This window comes from Ammospiza caudacuta, chromosome 18, assembly GCF_027887145.1.
Source record: "Ammospiza caudacuta isolate bAmmCau1 chromosome 18, bAmmCau1.pri, whole genome shotgun sequence".
NCBI lineage: Eukaryota > Metazoa > Chordata > Aves > Passeriformes > Passerellidae > Ammospiza > Ammospiza caudacuta.
Window position 1 is genome coordinate 15,361,354 of NC_080610.1, and position 25,102 is coordinate 15,386,455.

Sequence of the window (25,102 nt, forward strand, 5' to 3'; positions counted from 1 at the left end):
GCTACACTGCCCTCAACAAGCAGTTTGCACGTGAAACAGAGATGTGAAATCATGCCATGTCCTGTGAGAGGCTGTTTGCTGCCCAGCAGGTGTTTGTGTTTGTCTGTGTTTGGGGTTAGGATGGGCACAGAGATCAGGACCCACTGATGGCTGAGCTGTTAGTGAGCAGTGCTTTCTCCAAACCAAGGAATTCCCACTTTCCCAAGCTCTGCCAGCGAGGAGGGGCCCAGGAATGGCCGTGCCAGACCCAGGGTGGGCACAGGGATATTCCATGGCACAGAACATCACTGGCAGTGGGAGCTGTGGGAGCTGGAAAAGCTCTGAAAGCCCCAGCACGTTCCCAGGGGGACAGAGGGCTCCTGGCAGCCCCATATCTCCCTGCTCCCTCCTGGAGATTGAATGAATAAATAAAGCATTTCCCCATTCCCTGTGCCCGGCAGCAGCACCGAGCTCACCACAGCAGGGCAGCACAGTGCTGGCTTTGGGGGTTTTGGGGCTGGTTTGGGGGGCTGATTTTTGGGGTTTTCGGGGGTTTTGGGGCTGGTTTTTGGGGTGCCAGAGCCTGCACAGATTTAAGGGCTCACACACCAGCACATATTTCAGAGAGCATGAGACAATTCACAAAGAAACAGCTATGGAAAATTAAACATGAGAGACATCAAAAATAAACTGTGCTACCTCATGTATAAGCTGCATCTCTCAAAGTGCAGAAATGAAGGCACAAATGTGCGCTCACAACAGAACAAAAGTGAAAATCCTGCTCTGGATGTGAGGGCTGACTGCAGAATTCCCAGCAGGAGGATGGCTGTGGTGCATTTAATGCAATCTGACACCCCAGTCTGGGTAAGGAGGCTCTGCCCTGCCTGCAGAAAGGCACCTGCTGCCCTGTGCGCTGCCTTGCTCAGCCACCAATTATTTTTGTTTCTAAAAACCCTTGTAGCCTGTTCATTTATCCGCAGCTCCCTTCCCTGGGATCGCTGCTGCCAGAGCCTGGGGGCTGCGCCGAGCTCTGATCCCCTGGGACGGCCCTGGTCAGGGTGATGCAGGACAGAACCCAGCCAAGGGAAACCTGCAGGGACCCGAGGGGACAATGAGGAACCCTCTGATCTTCCCCCATATTCTGGCCCTGCAAATGACTCGCTCCAAAGGTCGGGCTCAGCACCTCCAGCTCATCCTCTGCCTCTGCCAGGGGCTGGGTTGGAAAAGCAAAGCTGAGTCAGGCTCAGCGGCACAACTGCAGCCACGGTGCCACAGCTGCACAGAAACTGCTTCAACCCAGCTGGGCTGGGGCACCGCCTGCACTGAAACCCTGCTTTTAACCCTTTCTGAGCCCAGCCGTGCAGGGATGGATGCAGGCTCTGCGCAGTGCAATAAATGCAGCGTGTCCTGCACAGCTGCGCCCACGGGGCACTGGGCAGGGAGGAACCTTGGGGCAGGCAGGGAGCAAAGGCAGAAAAGGAGGAAAAAGGAGAGAAAAAAGGGGAAAAAACAGAGAAAAAAAAATAAGAAAAAGCAGAGGAAAAAAACGGGGGGAAGCAAAGAAAAAAAAAAAGGAGAAAGAAGAGAAAAAAAGGAGAAAAAGCGGAGAAAAAAAAGGAGAAAAAGCAGAGAAAAAAAGGAGAAAAAGCAGAGAAAAAAAGGAGAAAAAGCAGAGAAAAAAGGAGAAAAAGCAGAGCTGCTGCTGCTGCCCAGGCTGTGCCACACTCCTGTCCATCTGTCTGTCTGTCCCCTCCTGTCTGTCTGTCTGTCCCTGCCCAGCTGTGCCACCCCCTGTCCATCTGTCTGTCCGTCTGTCTGTCCCCTCCTGTCCCAGCCAGGGGACAGAGCTGCACAGCCCTGCCTGCCACAGCTCCCACAGGCAGCAAAGTTCACTCACAATAAATGACATTTCATGGAAAGCCATTGCATACAATGAGAAATAAACAAGATAGCCTTACTGTTTTTAGGTGTTTTACTATTTCCATTTGATGCTTCCTCTCAACTGCCATGGTGAAGCACATGTTAGCAAGCAGCACAGGAAAGCAGCTGGACATTTTCTGAGGTTAAAAACTAATGAATTCCTGCAGAGAAACTAACAACGTGAGTGTTTCCACTCCCACCCTGAAGGTAAAGGAAAGCTACGCAGGAACCCTTGCATTTCAAATGAAATCACTCCCCAATTGGATTTGCTCCGTTGTAAAAATAGGAACTTTTCCGTGCAAATGATACTGTTCTAACAAAGGAAAACAAATGCAGCTTTACCCCTCTAATCAGCAGGCTGCATTTAGCACCAGAAACACCACACGAAAATAGCACTTCTTAAAAAGCACTGCTAAAAAAGGGATCAGGAACTGAGCAGCGCCTTGGCCTTGGGAAGCACCAGGGTCCTGCAGGAATCCTGGGGGGAAACACAGCAATTCCTCCCTGCTGCATTTTTATTCCAAAAGAACCCTGCAGAGACCAGCCCCGCACACCAGCCCGTTCCATTGTGAAAAATGTGAAAACACAACAATTCCTCCCTGCTGCATTTTTATTCAAAAAAAAACCTGCAGGTGATCTGCCTTGCATTTTTATTCCAAAAAAAACCTGCAGGTGACCTGCCTTGCATTTTTATTCCAAAAAAAACCTGCAGGTGACCTGCCTTGCACACCAGCCCATTCCATTGTGAAAAATGCGTATTTCATGACTGGCTTTTTGCAAATATTAAAATGAATATTATATGTTAGAAAGTTATGCTGTATTAATTCTCTTAAATAGTGTGTTAAATATAGTTTTAGATCATAACATAATGTTAAAATAGAAACTATGCTATGCAGGATACTTTTTCTAAAGAAAGGACTCGCAGTGAGGCAGCAGCCACAGGACACCTGAACCTTTCAGAGAAAGAGAATTTATTGCTCTTTTATCAGAAGTAATGAACTTCATCCCACCTGGCTCAGCCCTGAGACACAGTCAGCATTCAGAGGAAGAAGCTGACACTGCCCAGACAGAATCCTGTGTTTGGATGGAATTTGTGCATCATGGATGAGGTGTATGAATATGCAACAGGCTGCTGCTTTTAAGGGTTAATCCTCGGTTAACGCGGGTCCTTTTTGGGCTTATTTTGCCCAGAAAGAGGCTGGGTCTGTTCTGCTGATGCCTGCAATGCAATTAGCCAGACTGGCTCCCACAAACGCCCCTCCAAGGCTTTTCCTCCTTGCCGCGCACAAAGAGCAGCAAACGGGATCAGCTGTCGCCACGGGAGCACCGTGCCCCGGCAGGTGAAAAACCCACCCGTGGCGCTGGAAAAGGATGGAATGCACCCAACCCGAGCACAACAGCAGCCACGGCTCAACGAGCCCCAGGACTGGCAGATCCTTCAGTGAGAAATGCAGAGATGCAAATGCTAAAAACCCTCCTGTGAACTCTGGCACATCGGTAATTCCTCAGCTGTCTCAGAGTAATTTTATCAGGCAGAAACTTATATCAATATGTTGCATAAGTTTGGAAATCTCTACGAAAAGTTAAGCCTAATTTTTAGAAGTTACGAGTGACCTGAAAACAGAAGATAATTTTTCATTTCAAGACAGACACGAGAAAAATATGCTGAATAATTTTAAGGATTAGGTGCCAGAAGCATCATTCAAAAACAGCTCTTCATGCTCCAGAAACTCTGTTTTCAGAACAGATAACATTACAGCCTTCAAGTCAGACTGCACAACCCATTTTTCACCTTGTGCTGAGCCAAGGGGGTACACAGAAACACTGAAGAAATTTATGAGAAAAGCACAGTATTCTGGACTCTGCAAAACACCAAGCACAAAGAATCCCTTATATTCCCTATTCCAAATTCTGCTCATCAGAACTGAACAAAACCCACTGTGCTTGACTGAAATGAAGCTCAGGTGTCACCTTTGCACAGCAACCCCCAGAGCCATCCCAGACAAGCCAGCACCACCTCTGGCTCTCCCAGCCACCAGGTAACCCCAAACCCACGGTGGAAAATCTGTCCATGAAGAAAGAATGGATCCCTCACAAGGTAATTGTAATTCTCTGTGCAAAGCAAAACCCTGGGGAAGGTTTTAAACTACACAAAAAACTTCCAGCACTTCAGACACTCGAGTCCAGATACTGCCAACTGTATTTCTACTTATTATGAATTCCATTAACATAGATTTGAACTATTCAACTATTCCTATTGAACTAATTTTCCATTGTGCTTATGTTTTCTCATGATATATTTATTTATTCCAAGGAATGCTGAGAGATCTTCAGTCCTCAAGCAAACTAATTAGTTTTAATAAAGCCAGAAGAAATTAGTGTGGGTTAAAAATTAACAGATAACAAGTTTAAGAGATGCTTCTGGTTCTCAGTGAGCTGAGACAGAAGGTTAATCAAAGGGATTATCAGTTTATCTCCCATTATGAACAAAGATTTTGCAATTAGGCAACATCTACGTGAAGAAATCCCTGAGTTATGTGTTCATAGGACGGCTACCAGAGGAGCTCAGGAAAAACAACCTGGCAATGGCTCTGTGTGCATCTGCAGGGTCTGGGAGTGGAGGATGGCAAGGAAATTACTGCACACCCTTCTCCTCTGGAGAACGAGATGCAATCTCCCAGCCCGACACCGAAATGGAGCCGCGCTCCCCAAATCTCCCCCATCAGCAAAAGGAGGCACGGGATGGAAATTAGAGATGGCCCCAGATGGCCGCACATTTATGAACTTTTCTAGAACACAAATTTCTCCTCACTGGTTCTCTTCTCCAGCCATCAGCTGAAGAACGACCCCTGCCTGCAGAGGAGGCTCCAGCAGAGCCCTGCTCCAGTGACAAATGTGCCATGAAATGGGGAAAACAGCCCAGGAAAGGCTGGGATTGCTCCTGAATATCCCATATTCGGTGCCAGGGGTGCTGCTCCAAGCGTTCTGATGTGAATGTGCAAAATCTCCTGCAAACGTGCAAAACCCGCTGCAAGTGTGCCAAACCTGCTGCAAGTGTGCCAAACCTGCAGTAAATGTGCAAAATCCCTCTGTAAATGTGCAAAAACCCTTTGCTCCAAGCGTGCAAAACCTGCTGCAAATATCTCAAACCTGCTGCAAGTGTGCCAAACCTGCTGTAAGTGTGCAAAATCTGATGTAAATGCGCAACACCCTCTGTAAATGTGCCAGACCTGCTGCAAGTGCGCCAAACCTGCTGCAGATGTGCCAAACCTGCTGCAAGTGTGCAAAACCCTCTGTAAATGCACCAAACCTGCTGCAAGTCTGCAAAAAAACCTGCTGTAAATGAGCAAAAGCTGCTGCAAGTGTGCCAACCCTGCCGCAGATGTGCCAAACCTGCTGCAAGTGTGCAAAACCTGCTGTAAATGAGCAAAAGCTGCTGCAAGTGTGCCAACCCTGCCGCAGATGTGCCAAACCTGCTGCAAGTGTGCAAAACCTGCTGTAAATGAGCAAAAGCTGCTGCAAGTGTGCCAACCCTGCCGCAGATGTGCCAAACCTGCTGGCAGCTGCCCTTGGAGCGCCGAGCATGGCCAGCAGCAATCGTGCAGTGAAACACGTCACAGCAAAACCCAAACCCTGTCTGTGCCTCCCCGGGGTGCTCTGGGAGCCCCCAGCCCTGAATCTCCTCCAGCACAGCAGCATGGGCAGGGTTTGATTCCCTCCCAGAGCTGGGCATCCCTCATTAGCCATCCTCTCCCTCCATCAGGGCCGCGCTGGTGTTCTATTTTCCGAGCTCCCAGCAAATTAACACAAATTGAATTCCACAGAAAAGTTGTCGCAGGCTCTCTCCCCCGCGCCTGATTTAATCCCATTTTCTTCTCCCTCAATTTGCGCCACGTTTAATGGTGGAAATGATTCCTAAGACTGATTTCTGATGATAATGCTTATCACAGCTCAGAGGATTATTCTTCCTGTCTATTTTTAGCCAATTCTCAAAGAAAATATTTGCTCTGGAACAACTTGTGAAGGCCAAAAGTGATATTTAAACAAAAGACAGCTTCTTTTCCCTTTTGCCTGCCCCTTAAAGCAGCACACCCAGCCTGTGGCAGGAGACACAAAGGCCTCACTTATTTCCTCCTGCCATAAATAATGCCAGCAAATGGGGGAGAATGGACAGAAGAATGAGAAACAAAACAGTATTATTCATTTAGATGTATAATTATTATAATTAGATGTATATTATTAAATATTATTATATATAATATATAATTTATAATATTTAAAGGATATATATAATATATAAATTATATATAATTTATAATTATATATAAATAAATATATATGCATTTATATAAGCATATATAAATTAAAATAATACAATATATATTATAATTAGATGTACAATAAATTATTTTCTTTATGGACAAACCTACAAGTAAAGACATTCTTCTACAGTTTTCAACTGCTCTGAAATTCTTTTAAGGAAATAAAATTATCATTTATTGGTGCTGTGCCATGAATATAACCTGTTTTTAACAAAATATTCTCCATATAAAATTATCTCTTTTTAAAGCCCTATGGTTGAAATTGTTTGAAGTCTGATGGGAGATTATCTGCCTAATCCATTTCTGTCACTTGGGCATTCCAGATTTCATGCAGCTGTGCAGTCAGTTCTGCTGACAGACCTGTGGGGCTCCTCACCAAGCAGAACAGGAGTCAGGAGAAAATAAAATATACAGCCTGAGGGTGGTTAAAAAGGGAAAGTGCAGAGCAACGGGGCTGCAGGGCAGAAATGCTGAGTTACAGCTGAGCTACAGCTGAGTCACAGCTCTCACTGCTGCCGCTGCACTGCTGCAGGGTCCCTGCTCCATCCTGCACCTTCTGCTGGGGGGAGCAGCCCAGGGAGCCTTGGGGGCTGCATTTCCTGCAGCCCAGGGAACCTTCTAAGCTGCATTTCCTGCAGAGGGAACCTCCTGAGCGGCACTGCCTGCAGGGGCTGCATTTCCTGCAGAGGGAACTGGTTATCTGCATTTCCTGCAGAGGGCAGGCTGTTATCTGCATTTCCTGCAGAGGGCAGCCTGTTCTGTGCAGAGAGCAGCCTGTTAGCTGCATTTCCTGCAGAGAGAAGCCTGTTCTGTGCATTTCCTGCAGAGGGCAGCCTGTTCTGTGCATTTCCTGCAGAGAGCAGCCTGTTATCTGCATTTCCTGCAGGGGGAAGCCTGTTAGCTGCATTTCCTGCAGAGAGAAGCCTGATCTGTGCATTTCCTGCAGGGGGCAGCCTGTCGTGTGCATTTCCTGCAGCTCAGGTCCTGCTCCATCCCTGCCCAGCTGGAGCTGCCCTGGCTGAGGAGCCTCAGGCCCTGCATGAGAGGATGCTGCACTGCCCAGAGACACAAAACTCCTGCCAGCCCCTCTTGGGCTCGTGCCTGGCTCAGGAGCTCAGTCTGAGCCTTTCCTTCTGCTTCCAGCACAGCTCAGCATGACTCAGTGCTGCTGCTGCTGCCCTGAACGGGCTTGGAGCCCATAATTACCCAAATGAGCTCCTTCCCTTCATTATTTCTCCGTGTGGCTCCCTGTCCCTCGGCCCAGGCTGAGCCCCAGGGGCAGGGCACAGCAGCTGCCCCAAAGTGCCCCAGAAAAGGGATCTGGAGCCTCAGCTCTGCCCTGGAAATCCCGTCCTGCTCCCCCACAGCCTGCAAGGAAACCCAAGCCCTCAACACGTTCTGTCTGCCAGATTGTCAAATGGCATCATTTCTTCTTATGTGCAAAATGCGTGCTTGAAGTTGCTCAAATGCCAAAACTTGTCTGATCCTGCTACAGTGTAGTAGAGAATAATTTCTAAATTTAGGAGGTAATTGCTTTGCTGTCCAGTGAAACGTACACTAAAAAAATGATTTCCTCTAGGCAAGTCCTCATTTCAAACACCAACTCAGACTGCAGCGACACAAGCACTAAAGCCCTGGGAAAGGGAAGCTGTGCAATTCCATTGTTGCTGTTTTCTGTTCCCTGGCTGTTCCACAACACAATCCAAACAACAGCAGCAGTGCTCAGATGTCATCCAGCACACCCTTACAAAGTGCTTGACAAATAAAACCACGCCGTTCTCCTGGGTAATGTTTCCTTTAGCGGAGGATCCCGACTCCCCCAGCTGTGTTTTGTTGGAATTCTGAACAAGAAGCTGACATTTCCAACCCTCTGTGCAGACGAAAGGAAGGACAGGTTCCGGCGTCAGGAGGCACAGCCTGCCTGGCACTGATGCCCTGGAGCAGCTCCTGCCAGCCTGGACCTTGGGGGCACCAGGACTTTGATTCCAGCAATGTCAGAGGAACGAATTCCCAGCCCCTGAAACCTGAAAGAGGCTGGGGAGAAAAGCTGTCGCAGACATCTTCTATGAAAAATCCTTTCCTTAGGGTTTTCCCTCCTGAGAAGCTGAGAGGCCTCAGGAACAAAATGCAACCAATGGTTATCTGCTGCTGTGGAATGCAACAGGTGCATCTGGGATTGGGCTCATGTGGTTGTTTCTAATTAATGGCCAATCACAGCCCAGCTGGCTCAGACTCTGTCTAAGCCACAAATGTTTTTTATCATTCCTTTCTATTCTTAGCTTAGCTAGCCTTGTGATGAAATTTTTTCTTCTATTATTTTAGTATGGTTTTAATGTAATATATATCATAAAATAATAAATCAAGCCTTGTGAAACATGGAGTCAGATCCTCATCCCTCACCCTCAGACCCTGTGAACACGGTCACAAACAGCCAAGCTGACACCAGAGCAGTTTGGTGCCAGCTGCAATGACTCCTGTGACACCCCACAGGTGGGTCTGAGCCCCAGATCCCCAGCCAGGTAATTGGCACCTGCAGGCACTCCCCATGAGCAGCTCTGAGCCTCTCACAGGTCTGACACCCCGTGAATTGCTGTGGATTAAACATTCGGTGCCAGACACGTTCAAATTGGGATTTCACACCTCTCCCAGCTCAGCCCGATGCTGACAGGGGAGGGAAGGGCAAACCAGAATCCCAAACTCGCCATCAGCGTTTGTCAGGGCTCAGAAAGGATCAGGGGGAGCCCAGGGTGAGGCCGCACAGAGCAGGCTGTGCATGGCAATCACAGGGCAAATAAAGGAGGCCAGAGGCTGTCCCCGAGTTCCAGAGCGCCCCAGCACCCCTGGGTGAGGCTGCACAGAGCAGGCTGTGCATGGGACTCACAGAGCAAATAAAGGAGGCCAGAGGCTGCCCCCAGCCCCAGAGCGCCCCAGCACTCCTGGATGAGGCTGCACAGAGCAGGCTGTGCACGGGACTCAGAGCAAATCAAGGAGGCCAGAGGCTGCCCCCAGCCCCAGAGCGCCCCAGCACCTCTGTGAATTCAGGCACAATTTCTGAATGAGCACACCCAGCAGGAAGCACAGCCACTCAAACCTGTCCAACACAGATTCTCCAGAGCCTCTGCCCATTCTCCCCAGTCACTCACTGGTGTTGCCCTCCCCACAGGCAGAGATTTCCCACTCACACTCCAGGGGCTGCCTGGCTTTAAAGCTAATTACATGGAAATTGCTAAAAATGCTGCTGCAGGGGAGGAGTGCAGCCCTCTTCGTTCTATAGGCAGGGACACAGTCCCGTTTCAGGGGAATTATTGCAGAATCTGAATAGCTGAGATCTTGCACAGGGCATGGCCCAACTCTCTGCCAATCCAAACTGGCCCATGTGGCAAGAAAATGCTCTCACAGGGCAGGAATCTGAGAAACAGAACTGAAATTAAAATCCAAAATCGAACTCAAAAAGCCCTAAAACCTCCCAAACCCTCCTACTGATACAGCAGTCAGCCTATAAAAATTATATTACTTTAAACACACTTTTAAATTGCTTTTAATTATTACCGTTTACGCTGCCCTGGAAATGACAAAGTGCCTCAGCTGGAGTCAGGGATAAATTTTTAATAACGTTGGGAAGCAAAGCAGCAATCTCAGAGCGGAGCTGAAAGCCGCCCAGCATCACCTGCGAGTGTGCCCAGAGCCTGTGAAGGAGGGCCAGGCTCCTGTGAGGGCTCTGCAGGGCTGGGGTGTCCCTGGAGGCACCAGGAACTGCTCTGCACACAGAAATAGCACAGAGACGCCTGCTTCTGTCTGCAACGAGAATTAGCAGCATTTAGCCTCAAAAGGGAGCCAGGCTCACAGCTGTCAAACGCTCTGGTCCTCAAGGAAATGGAACAAGTGTGGAAGGGAGATGGGAAAACGGAATTTGGTTCAGAACCGTGGCTGGAGAATGAGCAAGGCAGGTTCCAGTCTCGCTCTGGCCCTTGGGAAGCAAAGCTGCACCTCCTGCACCCTCCTGCTCCAACACAAACAGAGAAACCTCGGGGGACAGCAAATGCCCAGCTCCATCTGCACAGGACACGGTCCCCCAAAACTCACTGCTGAGCGGCAAAGCTGGCTCGGAAGGGGTTCATTACAGGATTGAAAAATGCCCAGAATAAATACATCTTCTCATTATTGCTACTTTTCTTATATCTAGGGCTTTTAACAATTCTTCTACATTGACTTCAGATCAAACTATTGCCAAATTTGCAAACCACACAACTCCAGATTTGCAAACTACACAGCATTTTATGGAGAAAACTAGGAGCAGATTCTCTCATGAATACATTTTGGTCAGTCTTTACCTCTGACTTACTCCCAGCTTCACAACCTCGGTTGACATCTCAGAGTCGGACAGGAGCAGGGCTGATTCCAGCTAAACCAAATTACAGGTATTAATTAATGGCTGATGCTTGTTTGCCAGCTCCTGCAAGCAGAAGGGTGGATGGAAATCTATTTACAGCAGAATTTAATTACCCATTTCCAAGGCACTGGCCTCCTGGCAAAAGCCTCCCAGTGCAGTGCAGAACAGGACTTGGATTAAGAATTAATTTACTGTCAGGAGTGATCTGCAATTTAACAGCTTAATCGAGTTTGCTGTGAAATTGGTCAGGAGCTCTGGAGCCTGAGCTGCCCCAGAGCTGCTGCAGCCAGGCAGGGTCAGCATCCATGAATCGGCCAGGAAACAGAGCCTGGCTCAGGACCTATAGGTAAAACAGCAAACCCAGAGCACCTCCTATGACCAGGCAGGGTCAGCATCCATGAATCGGCCAGGAACCAGAGCCTGGCTCAGGATCCACAGCTAAACCAGACCTGGGTCAGCATCCATGAATCGGCCAGGAAACAGAGCCTGGCTCGGGACCTATAGCTAAACCATCAAACCAGAGCCTGGCTCAGGATCTATAGGTAAAACAGCAAACCCAGAGCACCTCCTGTGACCAGGCAGGGTCAGCATCCATGAATCAGCCAGGAAACAGAGCCTGGCTCAGGACCTATAGCTAAACCATCAAACCAGAGCCTGGCTCAGGATCTATAGGTAAAACAGCAAACCCAGAGCACCTCCTATGACCAGGCAGGGTCAGCATCCATCAATCAGCCAGGAAACAGAGCCTGGCTCAGGATCCACAGCTAAACCAGACCTGGGTCAGCATCCATGAATCGGCCAGGAAACAGAGCCTGGCTCGGGACCTATAGCTAAACCATCAAACCAGAGCCTGGCTCAGGATACAAACTCACCCAGCAAAACCAGAGCCTGGCTCAGGATCCACAGCTCATCCAGCAAACCCAGAGCACCTCCTGTGACCAGGCAAGGTCAGCATCCCCAGCTCAGCCAGCAAACCAGAGCCTCTCCCATGACCAGGAGCTGCTCAGGATCCATAATTCAGCCAGAAACCAGAGCCTGGCTCAGGATCCAAACTCACCCACAAACCCTGCCCCTCTCTGTGACAGGAGCTGCTCAGGAAACCTCTGTGCCATGGAGTTACTCTGTGCTGGACTCCTGTCAGCACCACACAGTGCCAGGCTGAATGCCCCTCAGCACCACACAGTGCCAGGCTGAATGCCCCTCAGCACCACACAGTGCCAGGCTGAATGCCTCTCAGCACCACACAGTGCCAGGCTGAATTCCCCTCAGCACCACACAGTGCCAGGCTGAATGCCCCTCAGCATCACACAGTGCCAGGCTGAATGCCCCTCAGCACCACACAGTGCCAGGCTGAATGCCTCTCAGCACCACACAGTGCCAGGCTGAATTCCCCTCAGCACCACACAGTGCCAGGCTGAATTCCCCTCAGCACCACACAGTGCCAGGCTGAATGCCCCTCAGCATCACACAGTGCCAGGCTGAATGCCCCTCAGCACCACACAGTGCCAGGCTGAATGCCCCTCAGCACCACACAGTGCCAGGCTGAATGCCTCTCAGCACCACACAGTGCCAGGCTCAGCTGTCCCCTCCATGCACCCAGAGCAGCTCTCCCCTGCCCGGGTGGGCTCTGGGGAGCAGCAGCAGCAGCAGAGCCACCCCCAGCTCCAGTGGGAGGCCAGGCTGCAGCCCTCGAAATGCCAAGGCACCAAAAAAGCCTGCCTGTCCCAATTTCCTCCTGTTATTTTGGTACGCTTCGGGAAAAAACCCAACAACACGTAACTCATTAATTATAACCTTTCAAAAGCGTTCTCCTTCCCCCCCCAAACTGCTAAAATTTAGCAGAGCTGCAGCCAAAGTTCTAACTGAGCTAATTTTAGCTTTTGTCAGCACAGAACATCATGAAGTAGGTCTCATCCTTCCATTAATGCAGTCGGTGCAGGAACTTTCAGAGGAGCTGATGAGCGTTCCTGGTGTGCGTAGCTGTGTAGCTACAGCTGATCTAAACACCAGCGTTCTGCATGACTTACCCTGTCAGCTTCACACTCCTCACAAAAGGACTTGGTTTATATTTTTTTTAGCCCAACATTTGTCAGTGGAGCACCTCCAGCATTTGGAATGTGTGCTGGGATCCCCAGGCAGAGATGCAAGTATAAAACATGCATGAGTGCTAAGCAGGGATGGGGCAGCAATTTGTGAACATCAGCACACTCCAGTGTTCTGTTCACACACCAGAATTTGCTGGTTGTATCTGATCAGAAGGGACAGCTCACAAATGCAGGTTTAAACATCTTTCTGACACCCAATATGCTTTTCCCCAGCTTTTATCCTTGATGAGCATCACCATGGGCTCACCACAGCCCCTAAAATCCATTTCAGACAGGGATTTAAACAGGACTCAAGCTGTCTCCTCAGTAATTTGTAAATTAACTCTCAAGCCAAACCACAAACCTGTCACATAACACAGCTCTGAGTTCAGCAGCCACACCTGAAGGATTTTGTATGAGGTTTGAGATTCACAATTTTCAGTTTCATCTGAATACTCTGCCTCCAAGCACTGTACTGGACAAGAAGCCTTGCAAGGTTCTGCAGCCTGACTCATTAGCACAAAAGTTAATTAAATCACATTACATTCCCTCCTCAGACATACTATTCCATCTTAAAGATGATTAAACAAGAGACAAATGTAATTAGGGCAGGAAAAAGTATAAGCCAAAACGTTAATGTTATCGTGTGCTTTAGGAAAATGGAGCAATAAATCACCTTGCTGCCTTTGCTTGGCACTAACTGATAACACACAGAGCCCTGACCTTGCTGTCTGATACCAAATCCCACTGGTGGGGCAGCGTGGAGGGAACTGGGGCTGTGGCAGCAGATATTGCACCCGGAGAGGGAATATCTGAGCCTGGATTGTGGAGATGGAGCCTTCCAGAGAGCATCAGTGGCAGCAGATATTCCAGTTAGAGAGAGGGGGAATATCTGAGCCTGCATTGTGGAAATGGAGCCTTCCACAGAGAGCATCAGTGGCAGCAGATATTCCAGTTAGAGAGGGAATATCTGAGCCTGCATTGTGGAGATGGAGCCTTCCAGAGAGCATCAGTGGCAGCAGATATTCCAGTTAGAGAGAGGGGGAATATCTGAGCCTGCATTGTGGAGATGGAGCCTTCCACAGAGAGCATCAGTGGCAGCAGATATTCCAGTTAGAGAGGGAATATCTGAGCCTGGATTGTGGAGACGGAGCCCTCCAGAGAGCATCAGTGGCAGCAGATATTCCAGTTAGACCAGAGACCATCCCAGCCTGGCTCATGGAGACGGAGCCTCCACAGAGCCCCCAGCACACCCCCGGGTGGTGAAACCCGGGCTGAGCCCCCACCACCCATCCAGGCTGTGCCAAGCTGCTCAGCTGGCCCTGAGAGAGCGCCAGCTCTGCTCCAGGAGAGCTCCATGGAAGGGGCAGAGCCCTGGACCTGCCCTGCTCCTGCTGGGCACGTGTGTGCAAAGGGGACGGGCGACCCAGGGCGGGTGTCTGTCACCCCAGGGTGGGTGTCTGTGACCCAGGGTGGGTGTCTGTCACCCCAGGGTGCCCAGGGTGGGTGTCTGTGACCCCAGGGTGGGTGTCTGTCACCCCAGGGTGCCCAGGGTGGGTGTCTGTCACCCCAGGGCGGGTGTCTGTCACCCCAGGGTGCCCAGGCTGGGTGGGATGCCCCCTCCCCAGGCTGGGATTTCAGAGAAACCTGAGATTTCAGGGGAAACCTGGGATTCCAGAGGAACCCTGGGATCCACAGAAACACTTTTTGCCTCCTGAAGGCACAAGTCCCGGGTGTGGAGCAATAAGCAGCGAATCCCCAGCGACTCCAGGTGTGCCCAGGTGGTTTTTGTGGGTCTGGGTCTGCCAACAGCCCCTCCCTTCCCTTCCCTTCCTGCTCAGGGATTCTGACCCTGCAGGAAACACTGACTCCCCTTTCCACCAAAGCTCAGCACTCAGCTCACATCACAGCTGGGTAATTATTCCTCTCAGGAGCAGAGATGCAAAGGAGGCATTAACAGCCGTTCCAAATATCACATTTGTGCACTTTTCCCTTGTCACATTAAATATAATTACTTCTGATGCAATCAAACTCATACCCTTCACACAGATAAATCCAGCACCAAATTTAGAACCCCAAGCTTCAAACACCAGGCTCTTGAAGCAAAGCTTTAAGCCTTTACTTTCAGCTCAGTGAGGTACAGAGAACAGTGAGAACATAAGGTACAAAAATGGTGGTTTTAAATGAAATTTCTTTAAATTATTCTGTTAGTTACTGGTGGCAAAGGGCTTTGAAGATCAAAGGTGAGACATGAACTCCATCTGATAGCTCAGCAGCAGGAGATGGGACCCAGCTAACTGACCAAGCCTTCCAGAAGGTTCCTCTCTAAACTGAAAATCAGAGCATGTGCAAACAGAAATTCTCTGCTGCTATCCAGAGTCAGGACGGGTGCCCCAAACCACACTGGGATGTGCTGGAATGTCACAGATATATTTTAGGGAAAATCCTTCCCTTAGGATTTTCCCTCCTGAGAAGCTGAGAGGCCTCAGGAACAAAATGCGAACAATGGTTATCTGCTGCTGTGAGATGCAACAGGTGCATCTGGGATTGGGCTCATGTGGTTGTTTCTGATTAATGGCCAATCACAGTCTGGCTGTCTTGGACCGTCTGGTCAGTCACAAGATTTTATTATAATTACATTCTATTCCTTTCAAGCCTTCTGATGAAATCCTTTCTTCTATTCTTTTAGTAGAGTTTTAATATATCATTTTCTTTTAATATAATATATATAATAAAATAACAAACCAGCCTTGTGAAACATGGAGTCAAGATTCTCTTCTCTCATCCTGGGACCCTCAAACACCACCACACTGGTCAGAGCCACAGGCTGTGCCCAGGCTCCTGCCCTTGCCGTTCCTGCAGCCAGGAGTCATTTCTGTCCCATTTTTGGCCTTTGCAGCCCCATTTCAGGCTGGGGCAGCCCCACAGGCACAGCTGGGTGTGCTCAGTGTGGGTGCAGGAATGTGGGTGCTCAGCGTGGGTGCAGAGCAAACCGCAGCAGCCAGACCCTCCCAAACCCCAAATTTGGAGCTGTGCCCACCCAAGCACACCCAGAGCAGCCCAGGGCTGCAGAGCAAACCCTGCAGGGCAGCACTGCAGGGCTGGGGAGCAGAGCCAGACTTACTGAGAGCTGCCAGGGGTGGCTCTGGAGTCAGGGCGCCGACATGGGACTGCAGGCCGGGCTCTCTCCTATAAGCCAGCTCTGATCAGAGGTTTCCTGTGGAGCTGAGGGCTGCAGGCATGATGGAGCATCTCCAGACTGCGCGGGACAAAAGGAAAGCAGTCAGTTTGTTAGAGCTGCATTTACAACTTCCCTTCCCAGTACCCAGCATGTTTCACTGCCTGTGCCCCAGAGCTGCAGCACTGTCAGGGTTAATCACCATTGCATAGCCAAGCTGAATTAATTAATTCAGCCTTGCTGAATAAACATTTCTGTCATGGCAGGTCGCAAGGCTGAAGTCCAACAAAAGCTCCAAAATGAGCCTGAAATTTGTGCTCAAACCCAGAGTGGAACGGAGGAGGGAGAGGATGAGAAGCGTGAATCAGTTCTTCTTCCCAAGACTTTATTTTTTCCCCGGCATGGAATTCTAAAAATACCTTCGGATGGTGTCCCTCCACACCCAGAATGGCAAGGCACAGGAACTGCATCCTGTGTGCACCAGGAGCTAAATACCAGGGGCTGACAGATTGCACAGGGTAAGTAATGCCAGCTCTGCCACCCATCCCCACACACTGCCAGCTCTGCTAAATAAATGCCTTTACTTACATCATGGCTGCGTCTTCGTCATCAGCACAGAGCTAACTCACACCGGGGCTGTGCTGGGGGACAGGGAGCCACTGAGGAGGGGATGCACCCAGATCTGGGACCTGCAGCCCACATCCTTCATTATTCACGAGCTGCTGAGCAGATCCAGGGCTGCAGGGATGGTAATTCAATGCCCTGAGCTGCCTGGTGGCTCACGGAGGTGCCTGCTGGAGCACTCTGGGCACAGCCTTTGGCTATTTTGGGGAGCCACTCCATGCAGGGCGAGTTACCCAGCCTGGTTTGAGCCTGGCATCGTTTCCCAAAGCCACAAACAAATGCAGAAAAGCAGAGCCACACACGGGGGGGTTTGCTGCAGGGGCACGGGGCTAAAAATGCAAGATCACCGTTGCAGCCTGTGTTCAAATAAAACACAGGATCTGGAAATGCAAGTTCACAGCTGCAGCCTGTGTTCAAGCACAGGATCCCAATCAAATGCAAGTTCTCGGCTGCAGCTGCATTCCAGCCCAGGATCTGCAATAAAATGCATGTTCACAGCTGCAGCCTGTGTTCCAGCCCAGGATCTGCAACCCAAGTGCTGTTTTGCAGTTATGACCACTCCTGAGGAGTTCCAGCCTTCCCCTGGGGCTCTCTGAGTGTAAAACAGAAAGAGTTCCCTGCAGCAGCTCCACAAACGCCCAGCCCTGGTGCCTGCAGGGGCCCCATAAATGCAGGCGAAGTCCATAAGCCCATGGCTGTCACCCTGACAGAGCTGCCACGGGAAGGGCTCGGTGACAGGGCACAGGAGGAGCGCACCTGCCCAGGGAGCCCCGGCAGCACTCACACACAGGCAGCAGAGCTTGCTGCAGAAATGCAAAGGCTTTCTAGGAAATGCCTGCAGAGCTCTGCCGGGCTCAGCTCTGTGTCCCTGGCAGGGCACTCTCATGTTGGTTTTAATATCCAGCAGTTTGAATGGTGGCGTTGCAATTGAATCCTGTACGATCTCTAACTGAACATCAGGAATAACTCAGCAATTGAACCCTGTATGATCTCTAACTATAAATCAGAGATAACTCAGCAATTGAATCTTGTATGGTCTCTAACTGTACATCAGAGATAACTCAGCAATTGAATCTTGTATGGTCTCTAACTGTACATCAGAGATAACTCAGCATTGACTTTGCTGTAAGTGAGCAATGCCCGGTGATCACAGTGAGCAGCCAGGTTACAGAGCACACAAACATCCAACACTCAAAGTGCCAACAACTGCAAGTTACCCCTCTGCTGAAGCAATGCTTGAACGTTGAGCTTGTCATGTAAGACACTTCAATAAATCCTGCACAAAACACATTTCAGTCTTTCCTCTTAAACTGAAGGGATTTTCCTGCCCTGCCTCTGCTTTTAACACGTCTTTTGCATCTATCAATGTTCAGCATTAGTGAAATAATCAGCAATATTACAATGTGCAGTGCTTGTGCAGTTCTGCACTGTGTGGGTGTGTGCAGAGATTTATTCAATACAGATACTAACCTGGTATAGTTTATTTACTGTCTATAATAATTTATTACAATTTATTTCTGTCCCAGTAAGTGTAAGTAGGTACCAATAAGATAAGCCTTGGATTAGGGGCACTGTTAATTTTTAGGTTAAAGATCACTGCTAATTTTAGGTTGAAGATACTCCAGACTCATCAGCTGCACTGAGGCAGGGCAGGACAATGGGGCAGAGATTCAGAGGAGGGAAATAAACGGTATCAGGCAGTACCCAGAGCACAGAAATTGTGCAGATCTGAGCCCTGCCCAGGGGGATCTGTCCCAGCAGCTCTCAGGGAGCTCATGGACAGAGGAAAAGCCTCTTTTTGTGTCCTGCAAGGTCTCCATGCAGGATGAGGGGTTGATGTCTCTGTAAAGTCAAATATCATCCTGGCACAGCTGAGAACAGGGATGACTTTGATGCCATTTGTCTTCCAACCTGAGAGCTTCTCGGTGTGCAGAACAATCCCCACTTTTGCCCCATTCCATCACATTTCCAAGTCACAAAACCAAATTAATTACCGAGATTGCGGCACCTCCTCCTTAATCTCATTAGCAAAGACTAATGGCTGCAGAATCAATTATTTCATACAGACACTGCCTCAACAGCACCAGCCTCTGCATCACACGGGCTCATTCTGAATTTCAGTTCTGTTGTAATTTACTACACTAGTTTAATTACGGCCCTTAATTAAGTCCTTTCTTTAATCAACTGTATAGCTGTGTCCATTCATGTATGGCAGCACATAAAATAAAAAACAAAGAGCAAATAACAAAGCCACGGGTCCAACACCAGGACTTGGCTGGCCCAACCTCTGCTCCAGGAACTGCCACCATTCCTTCCTTTAAAATGCCCAAGTGAGCTCAGAACAAACACACAGAAACACACATTTTAGCTAAGGTTTGCAAAACCATGGCTCAATTTCCATTCTGAGCTCAAAACAAACACAAATAAACCCACATTTTAGCTAAGGTTTACAAGGATTCAATTTCCCTTCTGCAGTCCCTGAAAGTCCAGTGCATTTGTGATTACACTGACACATTTCATTGTTCACTCCTCTGTCAGCTCAGTGTCTGGGGCTCTGCATCTGCTGTATTTTCCAGAATAGACAAATTCATTTCCAAAGCAATAATTGAGATTTTCCAGCTTCACTCTTCACTATTATCACAAACAGTTTGCATTTCCTTCCAATGCAGTGTGGGAGTAACAAGTTTCTCTACAGGCCTCAAAACATTCCTACTTTTGCTTTTTCTGCTGATTTTTTTTTTTTTTCCCACAGTGGTAAAAAAAAACTTCTTATCATTTCCTGATAAAGAGCCCAAGTGGTTTTTTTTCTCCAATTCTATCTCTCATATTCTCATGCATAACTGATAAAACTATCCAGTGACTTTTTTTCTTTGAGATCTACTAGAAAAAATGTACCAAAAGGCAATTAGCCACAAAAATGAGAAAAGCCAACACCCTCTCTGTATGCAAATTTCTTCTCTTAAATACAAAAAACGAGACCATGGGAATCCTATTTCAGGGAGCAAATTAACAAAAGGTCAGAAAGCTTGATCTTTGTCGCTGGTGTACTCTGTCTGAAAGCTGAACTGCCTTTTAAATATTCATAAGGGAGAGCTGTAATTGCAGGCTGAGAGCTCTGCGTGCACAGCAGAGGAAACTGAAAATATTCATGACATGGGAGATATTCCACCAAAGGAGAATCCTGGTGAAGGAGGGAGCCCTAACCTGGAATTTGCAGGGTCCCTGCCCAGTGATGCTGAGGTTTTGAAAGCAAGCTGCCACTGGAAAATGGCAAGGGGGCTCCAAAAGAAAGATTCACAGCTCCCTGTTAAATAGTTTTTGGAAGCTTATAACAAAGATGCTCATTGGTTAGCCAAGGCAACATCCCAAAATACTCCACTGATGACACCTGGTGGAGTTGCACGGGGTTTTCCGTCAGCTCCCTGAGCACACTGCAGACTGCAGGGATCAAACCGTGGGACAGCGGTCACGGCAGTGGAGCTCCACTCTGAATTACCTGGATGTTTTTAAATGATATCATGTTCCTCCCATTCCAACAGCCATCTCTGCCAGCTGTGCCCCTGCCCAGCTGTAACCCCAGGCTGCTCTGAACATCCATTACCCATTACCCAGCATTTCAGCTGGGGCTGTGGAGCAGGTAAAGATTGCCCTGGCAGGTTCCTGGTGCAGCATCCATTCAGAGCACATGCACACTGAGCCTTCAGCTGCACAGTGCATCCCAAAATTGGGGTTCCAGAGTCACACAACTCACAGAACTTGGGGTTCCAGTCTCACAGAACTCGCAGTTTCAGACTCACACAACTCCCTGTTCCAGAGTCACAGAGCTTGGGGTTCCAGTGCCACAAAACTCCGGGTTCCAGACTCACAAAACTCACAGAACTCGGGGTTCCAGAGTCACAGAACCCAGGGTTCCACAGTCGCAGATTTTTGGGGTTCCAGAGTCACAGAACTTGGGGCTTCAGGCTTACAGAACTCAGGGTTCCAGACTCACACGACTTCGGGGTCCCAGACCTCTCCAGCTCTGCCCTGCTGAAGGGAACTCTCAGAGCTCATTGAGCAGAGCCCATGGAAGGAGAGGTGTCCCGGACGGGGACAGACAGACAGACAGACAGACAGAGAGATGTCTGTGCTCTCTGGGGCTCTGGGCTAGCAGAACCTGCCACCCAGACCCCTCACTGCTCTGTCCAAGGTGGTGTTCCTGAATTCCATCTGAATTTCATCCCTGAATTCCACCTGAATTTCATCCCTGAATTCCACCTGAATTTCACTCCTGAATTCCATCTGAATTTCACTCCTGAATTCCATCTGAATTTCACTCCTGAATTCCATCTGAATGTCATTCCTGAGTTTCATCTGAATTCCATCCCTGAATTCCATTCCTGAATTCCATCTGAATTTCGTTCCTAAATTCCATCTGAATTCTATCCCTGAATTCCATCTGAATTCTATCCCTGAATTCCATCTGAATTCCATCCCCAAATTCCATCCCAGAGCCTCCATGCAGTGCAGCAGGGCAGGACAGAGCTCAGTGACAGCTGGGACAGACAGACAGTGACCTGGACCTTTCCAGCAGCTGGAGCTCCAACCTGCAGATTCCAGCTGAAATATAAAAACCCTTTGTCCTGCTGCTTCCCCAGCTCTGGGGATGGACAGGATCTCTGCCCTGAAATTTCCTGACACACTTCCCGTGACATTGGAACCTTGCTGCCTTTAATAATGGTGTTTTCCCCCAGCCTGGGCTGCCAGTAAAACCACCCTGGTGGCTGTCAGCTCTCTCACAGCATCCAGAATAAATGAGTGAGATGTGTTTGTCACCAGACAAAAACATCCTTGCGTCTCTGCTCCAGCATCCCTGCAGCATCAGCCAGACTGAACAATTCCCACCACGACAGCAGAGAGCAAACACTGCTGAAAATGCAGAGTTTGGCTTGTGGCTGATTATACACAGCCAGCTTGGGTGAATGGTGGTCTTGATTGTGAATGGGAAGATTGTTGATTTGATTTTTTAATAAATAAATTTAAAAATTAGAGCTCGCTTGTCACTTGCAGCTCAAAGCAAGGAAGAACAATGGGCAGCACTGGAGGCTGTCCAGGCATGCAATCCCAGCCCTGGAACAGAAACACCCAGAGCCTGCATCCCCAGAATGACAAAATGAATGCAGACAGCTGACAAGAACAAAGCCCTGATAAGCAATAAAATGCTCCCACCAACCAATGGAGAACACTGCAGAGAAAGTATGATTTACTTTCATTTGGTGAGTGAACTATGTGGCAAAGTGAACTGCTTCCTTCAAAACTCAGCTAAGGACTGGGCTTTTCTTTTATTCTTTTTTTTTAATTGGAACAATAAAATCTTCAGCAACTACATTATATTAACTATATACTATTATACCTTATATATATATATATACACAATATAAAATATATAAATTATATATTATATATAAATTTTATATTATATATTTTATATATAAATATATAAAATATATTCTATATTATATTGTATATTGTGTATATATAAAATATATATAAAATATATTTTATGTATTATATATATAAATATATATTTTTATATATATATAAATATATAATAACTACAAGCTATTAAACTACTTTTCCACACTTTTCCCCACCAAGGTCCCCGTGGCTCTGTGCTCCCCTTTGTGAAGCAGACCCTCTGGAGCCCCCTTGGCACACAAACCTCCCTCCATTAACAAACCCAGCTCTGCTGGGAGCTGCACTGACCAAACCCCAGCCTGCAAATCCTCTTGTCCCTTCTCCACCCTGCCCTGAATTCCCCTCCCTGATGCTCTCAGCATCCCATTGGCCTGCCCTGCCATTTTAAAGCCTTCTCCATCCCTCTGATTCTCACAGAGGCTCCTGCTGGAGCTGACACCAATTCTGCTCAGCACTGCAGTCTGGAGGGCTCCCATATTTTTAGCTACTGTGCCAAATTGCTCTGAATCTAATTAGTCAAACACCTATCTGCAGAAATCTATCCCGAATGCAAAGTGAGAGCCTGCTGTCAAAGTTCTGATGATGAATTCAAAGCAACTTTGGTGCCTTCTGGGCAGGAAGCTCTGGTGCAAGTGACTCATGGTGCTGTGCTAATCTAACACCACTTCTGGCTGAAATCTCAGAAAGCAGAGCATGGCAGAAGGTGCCAATAAATCCTGTGGCCAGAGCAAGAAATGGCATTCTTGGGAAAATACAAATCTGGCTATTAGAGGGAATAACTGCTTTATTTATTACTCTTTAGCACTGATATAAAACTTACAAGGATAAGGTACGGTAAAGAGGCAAGAGACACGTCCATACTACTGAGATTTCTTCCATGAAGTATCAAACAATTTACCTCATTTACAAATTAGAAAAGCCATGTGTCACCCTGCAGGAGCTCCATATAGTACATACAATAAATGCATAAATACAATACCTCTCTTTTCCATGGGGCTGCTGGTTTTTATGTAAAGGAATTGTGTATTGGCCAGACCAGTTTTTCTCCCACTTCACACATGTAACTAATATATTTCTTACTGGAATTATCCCGCAGTGATACTGCCACAAGTCTAAGGAGAATCAGGCCTTTAAGCCCTAAGTATTATCAACACAAAATGCAAATCCTTTAAAAAGGATTTGAGGTGGCTTTTTATGAGGAAATGACGGTGAGGAAAATGTCTGACTGCCTCTGACACAAACAACAGGACACGAGCTGAGGATTCATGTCTGTGAAGAAATGTGAAACCCAAATGGAGCCAGAACTCATCTGATGGCAGCTGCTGTCTCTCAATAGCCAAACCAGCCTGAAATCCTCCTTCTGGCAGCACAGAACCCTCATTTGGCAAAAACAGAGGGGATCAAACAGCATCCTGAGCCTGTCCTGCACAGCCCAGGGTCTGTGCACCCTGCCCCAGAGCAGCCCTGGGAACAGTTCAGGGCAAAAAGGGACAATTATGGGCAAAAAGGAACGGTTCTGGGCAGAGAGCAGGACCATTCTGGGCAAGGAGCAGAACACTTTGGGCAAGGAGTAGAACAATTCTGGGCAAAGGCCAGAACCATTCTGGGCAAAAAGGACCAATTCTGGGCAAAGGCCAGAACCATTCTGGGCAAAAAGGACCAATTCTGCTCGCCTGCCTCCCCAGCAGCCAGCCTGGGGCTGAGCTGATTGCTGTAAATGATGCCAGCACCAGGTTTAATGGACCTGCCAAGGCAGAATGGCACCTGCAGGGAGAGAGCGTGCTGCGCCAGGCCAGGCCGTGCCAGGCCAGCCTGTGCCAGGCCAGGCCGTGCCAGGGCCCTGTAGGGAGGGACCGTGCTGTGCCAGGCCGTGCCAGGCCAGGCCGTGCCAGGGCCCTGCAGGGAGGGAGCGTGCTGTGCCAGGGCCCTGCAGGCCATGCCAGGCCATGCCATGCCAGGGCCCTGCAGGGAGGGACTGTGCTGTGCCAGGCCAGGCCGTGCCAGGGCCCTGCAGGGAGGGAGCGTGCTGTGCCAGGGCCCTGCAGGCCATGCCAGGCCATGCCATGCCAGGGCCCTGCAGGGAGGGACTGTGCTGTGCCAGGCCAGGCCATGCCAGGGCCCTGCAGGGAGGGAGCGTGCTGTGCCAGGGCCCTGCAGGCCATGCCAGGCCATGCCATGCCAGGGCCCTGCAGGGAGGGACTGTGCTGTGCCAGGCCAGGCCGTGCCAGGGCCCTGCAGGGAGGGAGCGTGCTGTGCCAGGGCCCTGCAGGCCATGCCAGGCCATGCCATGCCAGGGCCCTGCAGGGAGGGACTGTGCTGTGCCAGGCCAGGCCGTGCCAGGGCCCTGCAGGGAGGGACCGTGCTGTGCCAGGCCAGGCCGTGCCAGGGCCCTGCAGGCTGCCCTGCCCTGCCCGTGCCAGGTGAGCAGCCTGGCAGGCACTAATGGCACTAATGGCACTAATCAGAGCTCAGCCCAGCCCCTGCAGAGCAGCCAGACCCAGGTGTGTCCACGCTGAGCTCCGCTCCTCTACAGAAACACAGCTCCCTTCAGGCACTGAGGATCTGGGATCATCTACATGGAAATTGTAAATGATGCTTCAACATTTTATCAGCACCAACCATTTTTCAACATGCACTGCAGTTACTGAGATTAAAGATGCTCACAATTAAAAATGCATCCATTTATTATGCAAAATCGACAATATAAATCTTCATGGGATTATTCTGTTTCTCATTAGAGGTGTATAAACTCCAGTCATCTGGGCCCTCTGACACTCAGTGAAGAAATGGGCACTATGAGGTGTAATTTATATCCCCTCTAAGACAGGTACTGAAAATAGAAACCTTTCTTTTTCCATCTGATTTCTGTGAGTTACTACTGCCTGAGCATGAATGTGATGGTGCTAAAGCTGCCCCTTTCTGGCCAGCTAACAGCACATTTACCTTGGCTTCCCACTTGCTTTTCTCACATAAAGAAGAGTCACTTAAAGCTCACCTGGACCCCACACCTGTGCTCACACCCTCACTCCATGTGGGACTGTGCCTGGAATTGCTGCTGCCTCCTGCCCTTCTGCAGGGAGCTCTCTGAATAAAGGCAGGTGAAATCACAGAACCAGCCCAGGAACTGAGAATCAATTCACTCTGACTT

General features: G+C 49.0%; 1 protein-coding gene across 1 annotated transcript in view; it reads right to left on the minus strand.

Moving 5' to 3' along the window:
- Window positions 1-15,914, minus strand: part of RIMBP2 (RIMS binding protein 2) — a 57,370-nt gene extending 41,456 nt beyond the window's left edge. The window contains exon 1 of the mRNA XM_058816480.1: window positions 15,820-15,914. The gene's annotated coding sequence lies outside the window, so the exon portion shown is untranslated. The remainder of the gene's footprint in view (window positions 1-15,819) is intronic.
- Window positions 15,915-25,102: the final 9,188 nt, after the last annotated feature.